Genomic DNA, 10,030 nt, shown 5'->3' on the forward strand with positions numbered 1-10,030 from the left:
GTTGGGTTAGGTAAGTAGTGATATTTAAGATGAGATTTGGGTGACAGTCATTTAGATTCTATCCTATAGACAGTTGGGACCCAGCAAGGGTTCCTCAATTGGGTGACCATAGTATAGTATAATCAATAACCTATTACCATATAAGATACATGTCTTATTTTCTTTAAAGAAACTCTGTGAGGTAACTGTTATTCCCATTTTACATGTAAGAACATTGAGATTCAGAGGCCCCCAGTGACCTTGTGCCTGAGAGACTGGCAGTCTCTTGTTCTTATTGATTTCAAACATTGAGATTACATTACCTTTGCTCATGTCTTTCTTTTGCTCATGGTCACATAAGTAGTCAAAGGAGCTGGCTCTTTCACACATGTTGGCTGTTTGACCTTGGGTCAGTCACCTTTGGGACCAATTTGCCCATCTGTAGTTGGATGTGGTACCCTTAAGAGACCTCACAGACCTCAGATATTTTGAGTGTGAAATTGATTCTTCTACGGTGCCTCTTTTAGGCCTACTGGAAGCAAGATGTCTATAATGAGCCCTCTGGGTCACTTGTCTTCTCCAGTTGGGTGATGATAAAATGGGAGGTCATTTCTTCTCCTTTGTGCCAGAAGAGAGAATCACAGAATGCTCTGAGGTCCCTGCTGAAGTCCTGCCAGCCTGCTTTGGCTGTTCATCCTCTGGAGAGCCCACATTCCATCTGGTCCTTGTAATAAATAGGTACTCACACATTTACCTCTCCCTCATTATAGTGGATTTAACACTGACCTATTAGGCTGTTTATTAAAGGTGATGAGTTAAAAAAAAACAAACCCTTTGTTCATTTCTCAAAAAGTAGGTCAAAATTATCAAAATCTGCTATTGAGTTATTTACTTTTCAGCTATTAACTCTCATCTGTTTTGCAGCCTCTCCTGGGGAGCCTGCAATGAGAAAAGATGTTTCATAGCTCGAAATGTGTGTTTGATGATCTCTGCTTCATTAAATTGGAATAGAACCCATCATTTGTTCTTCTAATATATACTTGAACAACACACCGTATATTAAAACTCTTTGTTACAGTTTCTCTTTGAATCACCTAAACAGTCAGAAAGAAATCAAAGCTTCTAAGCTCTGTTTCAGCCTCTTCCACTCAAATACCCTGGAGTTTTCTGGGACTATGTACAGTAGGTGGGAGAAGACTCACCCCTCTGCCTCAGGACAATGGCTCTGCCCTAGAGACTACAACCCCGTCATCATCTTTCCTTTTTTTTGAGGGGGGCAGGTTTGGTGATGACTTAAAATTTTTTTATTGTAGTAAAATGCATATAACATAACATTTACCACTTAACTATTTTTTAAGTGTACAGTTCAGCAGCATTAATTACATTCATATTATTGTGCAATCATCACCACTATCCAACTTCATAACTCTTTTATGTTGCAAAACTCTACACCTGTTAAACAATAATTCCCCTTTCCGCTTTCCCCAAGCCCCTGGCAGCACCATTCTACTTTCTGTCACGACGATTTTGACTGTACAGGTACCTTACATAAGTGGAGTCAAACAGTATTTGTCTTTTTGACTGGCTCAGTTTACTTAAAATAATGTCCTTAAGGTTCACCCATGTTGTAGCATATATCAGAAGTTCCTTCCTGTTTAAGGCTGAATAATATTCCATTGTATGTGTGAACCACATTTTACTTATCCATTCATCTGTCAGTGGACTCTTAGGTTGCTTTTACCATTTGATGTTGTGAATAATGCAACAATGAACATGGATGTATAAATATCTGTTTGAGCCCCTGCTTCCAATTTTTTTTTTGTATATACCCAGAACTGGAAATCCTGGATTATATAATAATTATATTTTTAATTTTTTTAGGAGCTGCTATTCTAGTTGCATCATTTTACTGAATTTATATATATTTTTATCACTTCAATTTTAGTGACACATAATTTATTATATAGTCAAATATTTTAAGAAAAAATTTTCTTTTTTAATATAGTCTTTGTAACTTCCCTTTTTTTATCCTTAACGTAGATCTTCTTTTGGAATCCTCCTCGACTTGTCTTTTGTTCCCATATTCAACATCCAAACCATGAGAAAACTGTCAACTCTGCCTTCAAAATATACCCAGAATACTAATCCACTTCTTACTACTTCTACTTGCCGGCCTCGCTGGTCTTTTCTCCCCGTAGCAGCTAGAACAATCCTTCTAGAACCTAATGAGATCATGTCACTCCTTGCTCAAGATTCTCCTCAGGTTTTCCCATTTCATAAAATCTGAAGGTCTTGCAATGGACCGTGAAGTCCTTCAGGATCTTGCCCTTCCTCCTGAGCTCACTTCCCCTCGTTCCCCTACCTCTTCCTGTGGCTACATCAGTGTTCTTGCTGTTCTTTGAGCACAGAGGGCATCCTTCCTCAGCACCTTCACAGTTAATGTTTCTGCTCCCTGGAGCGCCCCACCCCCACCACCTAACCTGCTGCCATCTTCATGGCATTGTCCCTCCTTTTTTACTCTGCTCCAATGTCACCTTCTCAAAAATACCTTTCTGGATGACCCTATTTAAACATTTAAACTAGCACTTTCCACGATCTCTCCCTCATCCTCTTACCTTGCTCCAGCTTCTTCACAGTCCTTATCTCCATCATCACATTTGTTTATCTTCTACCTCCAACAAAACGTGAGCTCCATGAGAAGTGTTGCCTTATTTGTTTTCTTAGTTCTGCAGCCAAGAACCCTAAAAAGGGCCCATTCTTATATGGTTGCTCTTGAATGCATGTTCCTATTTGTGTTTTTGTATAGTAGTGATAAACACTTAAACGAGAAGGCTCTGGAGAGGAATTTCCCTAGCTCCAAAAATGGGTTCCAGTCATTTTACTTACCCTGAGCTTCAAGTTCCTCATCTGAAAACTTAGGATGAATAATAATACCTACTTCATAGAGTTATGGTTGAGGATTTAATTAGATAATCCGTGTAATGCGCTAGTTACTATGTCTGCACATAGTATATAATCAAGAAAGTTATTTTGTTGTAGTTGATGTTGGAATTCTTTTGGTTTATGATTTTCCTTTTCTTTTTGCTTGAACTTGTTTCATATACAGAATAGTGAATACTATTTATGAGGGCTGCATGATCTCCATCCTAGTAATCTAAGGCACTTCGTTTAGCCATTCCCGAGGTAGATGGTTCCAGACTTTTTCTTCATTTAAATTGAGTTTTGAAGTATGGAGCTTCCTCAAAAAACTAAGAATTGACCTACCACATGATCCAGCAATCCCTCTACTGGGTATTTGCCCCAAAGACTTGAAAACCCATATCCAAAAAGATATTTGCATGCTGATGTTCATAGCAGCATTAGTCATAGTGGCCAGGACATGGAAGCAACCTATGATAGATGATTGGCTAAAGAAACTATGGTACATATATACAATGGAATATTACTTAGCCCTAAGAAGAGATGAAATACTGCCATTTGCAACAACGTGGATGGGCCTCGAGGTAATCATGCTAAGCGAAATAAGCCAGACAGATCAAGTTTAAAATCACATGATATCACTTATATGTGGGATATAAACCTAAAAGCAACGAATGAACAGGGCAAACAAACAGAGACTCATGGACATGGATAATGGACTAGTGGTTACCAGAGACTAGGAGGTAGGTGAGGAGGGGGAAGGTAGACGGGGTAAAGGGAGTCAAATATAGGGTTTAGGGAGAGGGTGAAGTGGGTAAAAGGGATCAACTATATGGTAGCTGAAGGAAACTGGACTTTGGGTGGTAAACACATAATAGATGTCAAATTATATCGTACACCTAAAATCATATAATTGTATTAACCAATGTTACCCCAAGCAATAGATGTCAAATTATACACCTAAAATTATATAGTTGTATTAACTAATGTCACCCCAATAAACTTAATGAAAAAATAAGAAAATAAAAAATAAAAGCCACTATAAACTTTTTTTATAACCTGAAAAAAAAAAAAAAAGACTGCTGAATGACAGGTGTGGAGGTGGTTGTTTGGTCTTTCTTCACTTGGCAGACCCCTTGTTCTCAGCCCACTTCCAATGACATCGGCTCAATGCAAGAGCTCCTGCTTGTGGCTTTTCTGGTCCGATGGGAAGCTGATAAAACCAAGAGTTTCTGGGAAGGAACAAGAGGTAGAGGAAAGAGCAGAGGCTTTGTGGCTAGACAGACTTGGATTAGAATAATGGTGTTGACATTTTATCCCTGAAGGCTCTCAGTTGAGTTATTTAACCTCTGAAGTTCAGGTTTCTTGTTTAACAAAGGAGACTAAAGTGACCAGCCTCAAAGAGTTGCTCTGAGAATTGGAGATACTGTTAGAAGCATGTCTAGTATAGGTACTGGCACATAGTAGGTACATAGAAAGTGTTTATCAATGTTCTTTGTTTGTAGGCAGATGGTCTCTGCCCTATAGAGGTGTCTAATAGAGGAGGGTGGGTAAAATGTTAAAGTTGAATACTATCATTGGGATTCAGTTGTAGGAAATGGAAGTTTGTATAGTTTCTTTGTACATTGGAAAATTGGTTTTCTCTCTGCAACTTCGCCTTCTACAGGATGATCTGATTTGATTAAAACACTGTCTGTGGAAAAAGCTCTCTCCCATCTAGCACAAAACCCTTCCTTTCATGGCCTAAGAGCTGAAGCCTGCGCCTTTAGGTACCTTGTCCAAAACTGCTGAGCTTGTTGGTGGCTGGCATGAAAACACAGATCATGGAAACTTCCAGTCTGGCTGCCTCTCTTGTTAGAATAAACCTCCATATGTAACCCCAGAATGTGCAAGTCTCCCCCACCCCCGTTATTTATTTTAGAGATTAGAGAAAATTCAAAGTCTGAGTCACAGAGGTTTCTACTATGTCACACTTTGGGAAGAGGACAGCTGGGACACTTCATTGCTCTGAGGAGAGGAGAGATTTTAAATTTTGTTGAGGTGTCAAGTGAGAGCAAAGATCAGAAAAGTGAGAGAGAAGATAATTACAAGAATTACAAAGATAGAGTTATTTATAATGGTATAACAGAGTGGGTGAATTTAGAGACAGATCTGGGTGCTAAGATTTCAAATAAGATATGCACATTTTTTTGTCCTGGAAATCTTTATTTTTAATTGTTTACTATATTAGTAAGTATTAGAAACCCAACTAAAGCTGGCTTAAGAGGGGGCAGGGGCGGAAGTGGAGAGAGAGAGAGAGAGAGAGAGAGAGAGGAGAGAGAGAGAGAGAGAGAGAGAGAAAGAGAGAAAGAGAGAAAGAGAAAGAGAGAAGAGAGTGAGAGCGAGAAAGGGAATGTGTTGACAAATGTGCCCGGTTGCTCATCATTTCTCTCAGCTCTGCTTTCCTCCCTGCTGCCCTCATTCAGACTCTCTTCCAAGATACCAGCAATATGGGCACCCCTGCCTCTGGGTTTACCTCCTATCACCTTAGTATCATCTGTGAAAGGAGGAGCCCTTCTCTTTTCTAATAATTCTAACAAAAGCCCTAGAATGAACCAGGCTTCGGTCATGTGCTCCTCCTGTACCAGAACACCGTGGTCAGGGAAGATAAATGCTATCTGGTCAGGCTGGGGTTATGTGCCCAGGAGCTAGAGTGTGCCACCTGCCCCCCTGAATCATATGGGCTGAGAGAAAGGAGGAGGTGGTTCCTCAAAGGAGAATCAGGGCATATTTAGCAGAAGAAAAATAAAAGAATATTGGGCAGGCAAAAGCCACAGATCTTTGCTCCATTATGTGCGGATGTTCGTTCACCTGAATGTTTTCCTTTGTGCAAATGAAAGGGTGCCCCATGAATGTCCTATGTCAGGTGAAAACATCCAATTTTTATAGAAATATAATTATAATATATAACCTTTTATAATTTTCTTACAACCTTTGTACGTACCACAAATAGGAAATTACACATAACTATTGAATTTGAGTTCAATAAAGGATTTATGCCACCTGAATTACACCTCTACGTACAAGATAGGATACATTAACTTAATTACTGTAGAATTCAATAACATAGGCCATTGCCCTGAGAGTTTATCTTGTGTTGTACCCAGAGAGAAACTGGGCATCATTTCTAAAGGCAGTCAATTTTCAATTATCCATGCTAATGGAAGAACACAGCATGTGGAGACTCTAAATACAGTTTTTGTTTGGTTTAGGAAGTGGACATAATTTTTTATTTCTACCTGAGTTATTTGTTTTGCTTGGGCTCAAGTAACACTAAAAAGAGTTTGCATCTGGGCCTACATTTTCATCCACCCCCCACCTCCCTGTTTTATAAGAATGTGAAATGTGCTTTATTTTATTTGTGAATGTTTATTTTTTAACTTTTTCATTTTTAACTAATTTTAGATGTATAAGATAGTTGCAAAAATAGTATAAGAGTTTCTTTATATCCTTTATCTTAATATTAACGTCATATATAACCATAGTACAAAACCAGGAAACTAACATTGGTACAATACTATGAACCAACTACAGACTTTATTTGATTTTTACTAGTTTTCTACCAATGTTGCTTTTCTCTTCCAGAATCCCACATTTATTTGTTGTTTATCTTTAGGTTCCTCTAATTTTGAACAATTCCTCAGTTTTTCTTATTTTTCATAATCTTGATACTTCTGAAGAATACTGATCACTATTTTGTAAAATGCCCCTCAATTTGGGTTTGTCTGATATTTTCTCATGTTTGGAGTAAGGTTACACATTTTTTTTGCAAGCGTACCAAAGAAATTAGTCATGTTTTTCTTACATATCATAACAAGAGGTTCCTGATGTCATTATTTCTTATTACTATTAATGTTGACTTTTGTCACTTGGTTAGGGTGGTTTCTGATAGGTTTCTCTCCTGTGTTATTATAGTTAATAAATATCCTCGAGGAGGATACCTTAAGACTATTTGGGTCCTGTTTCTCTTCAAACTTTTACCTACAAATTTTACCACCCATTGGTAGATCTCTCTGCAACAATGATTACTGTAGTGTTGGGCTAATGATGATTTTCTGTTTCCCTTTTTCCTTTACATTTATTTTTTGGAATTCTACTGTAAAGAAGAGTTGTCTATCCTCCCTCATTCATTTATTCATTCATTAATTCATATCAGTATGGACTCATGGATATTTATTTTATTCCAAAAATTAAATCCAATATAGATATTTAAAAGTTTTATTTCCCAAAATTTTCCAGCTTTGGCCATTAGGAGCTCTTTCAGGTTGGACGCTGTTCTTTTGACAAGCCCACATCTTTTTAAGCACTTTCTTACTTTCTGGTACTACAAGATGTTCCCCCATCTTCTATGTTTCCTGCTGTAGCCCTGCAATCAACCACTTATTAAGGAGCCATAGTTTCCTTCACTGGAGAATAGTGTTTAGAAACCAAGCCTGGGCACCAGGTCTGTTCATTGTTACTGGAGTCTGATTATCCTATACCCTCTCAGTAGACAGGGTTAGGAGATTTATGTATGTGCACTAGCCCATGCATGCACATACATCTCTCTTTCTTGCACAATGGGCGAGGGAATGGAGTAGCCATAGTGGCAGAGAAGAAGGCTATCTGTAGCCCCAACAATGTGGGTTTCTTTTTCCTAAGGTTAATTCACTTATTGCCAAAGCTAGGTATTTGACCTGCCAGAAACAGAAATCATTGCTAAACCATTTATATATCAGACCTTTTCCAACTTAGAATTAGAAGCATTTCATTCTGACTGGGACTGATACATATTCTGGGTTCAGATTTGCCTTTGTTGCCTGGAGTGTCTCAGCCAGCATCCCTAGCAAATATAAGGATCAAATCAGTGTTTGATGTCCTGACACGGGATACCACATAACATTGCCTTGGACCAGGGACCCATTTTATGGCAAAAGTGATGTGGCAATGGACACATGGGATCCACTGATCCTTTTAGATACTGCACCATCTTGAAGCAGCTGTCCTGATTAAGAGTAGGAATGATCTCTTAAAGGTGTAGCTGTGGTATCAATTTAGATATCCTGCAGTGACGCTGAGTATATATCTTAAATCAATGGTCATTACATGGTGCTGTGTTCCCAACAGAAGGAAAACATGGGTCTGAAAATCAAAGAATGTAAGAAGGAGCATCCATGCTTGTCTTCACTTTCAGTAACCCATCTAGAGAATTTGTGCTTCCTGTCTAAAACTTCAGGTTGTCCATCCAGAGATCCTGGGTTCCAGAGTGAGATGCTTCTACCAGGGTACATAGAAGGTGCTCCACTAAACCTTATGCTATGGTTGCTGTCTTGTCACTCTGGGCTCCTCATCTCACACCAGAAGGCTGGCAAGCCCAGAAAAGAATAATTGATCCTCATAAGGAAGTAGGACTGCTGCTATGTGATGGTGGTAAGAAGAAACATGTTTTCATCAGGTGGTTCCCTGTGGTTCCTTAGTACTTCCATGGTCAGTTATAACTGTAAATGGGCAAATGCAGCAGCCACAGCCCGGTAAGAGCATGGTGATCAGGGGCTCAGCCTCTTATGGATAAGGGTCTGTGTTGCCTCACCAGGCAAGTCACCTACACTGGCAGAAGTGCTAGCCAAGGGAAGGGGAAGGGTCATGACTTTAAGACCAAGTGCAGCAACTCTTATGTGATTTTCCAGAAAGTGTAACCTATCAGAATCCTGGAGAAGCTGTGGATTGATGTGGTGACCGTAATATGAGGAGGAAGTGGGTGTAAGTGGTTCCCTTCTCAGAAGACACCCTTGGGAGAGAACCAACCTAAGATAATATTGATTGTTTTTATTCAATTAATGTCATACATTCCTGGCTGTTAGATCTTCCAAATAACATGACTTTTTAATAGCCACACAATGTTCTATTATATAAATATAGTTTACTTAACTAGGCTTCTGTTTCTAGACATTTAGATTATTTCCATATTTTCACTGTTATACACAGTACTGAAAAGAACATTATTGTTGGCAAATCTTTGTAAACATTCTTAATTATCTTATTAGGTTAAATTCCTATGGGCGAAGTTGCAAAATCAAAGTCACAAACATTTTATGGCTCTAAATATAAATATCATGAACTTGGCCTCTAGGAGAGTTGTGCCAGTGTATGAGCCCATCAACAATGTGGGAGGGTGCTTTTCTTCATATCTGCCAACTAGAGAAAAATGATTTAAAAAACTTTGCAAATTTGATAGGTGATTTATTATTTTAATGTGCTTTATTTTGGTTTCTAGACAATTGACTCATATATATAGTTTGGCCATTTGTATTTCTTCGGTGAATTGCCTGTTCAAGGCCTTTGCCCATTTCCCCATTGATGTATTATTTCCCTCGTCGATTTGTTTGAACTCTCTTTGTAATTGAGTCAAAGTGTATAGAACCTTAAATTGTTAATGCTAGGGGTACCTCATACCTCCTCAGGGTAGAATATTGGGGTAGAGGCGCTGTAGCCCTTTCATTTTAGGGGAGGACAGATGGAGTCCTAGGAAGAGCCAGGAAAATATGGCATAATTGGGCCTCATGACTCCCAAGCTAGTTCTTTCTCCATTACCTTCATCAGAAGTGAGGACTGAGAAGAATCGACAGAAGAGCAACCACGATCGGCCGATCCCCATTGATAAGGAGGAATAAGCCTCCACATCTTTTTGTGAATACTCATTTAGCATTAATTGAGCACTTAGTACGTGTCAGAGATGGTTCAAAGCACTGTGTGCATATATTATTGTCTCCAAATCCTGATAGGTGTGTGCTCTGATTACCTCTATACTACAGATAAAGAAACTGAAGCATATAGAGAATGAAAAACTTGTGGAAACCGCATCTGTACTACAGATAAGGAAACTGAAGCATATAGAGAATGAAAAACTTGTGGAAACCGCATAGGCATTAAGGGACACAGCTGAGGTCCAAACCCAGGTCTCTTAAATCCTGAATACATGCTCTTCATGAAGGATATACTGCTTATATTACATTTCCACATTAAGATATTTTTGGAAGGAGAAAGAGAACATAACCTACAGTTCTACTGTAACATCGTCATTGCTAGTCTCTGGTGTGTTTTCTTTCACCCTTTC

This window comes from Pteropus alecto, unplaced genomic scaffold, assembly GCF_000325575.1.
Source record: "Pteropus alecto unplaced genomic scaffold, ASM32557v1 scaffold78, whole genome shotgun sequence".
In the NCBI taxonomy this organism is placed as follows: Eukaryota; Metazoa; Chordata; class Mammalia; order Chiroptera; family Pteropodidae; genus Pteropus; species Pteropus alecto.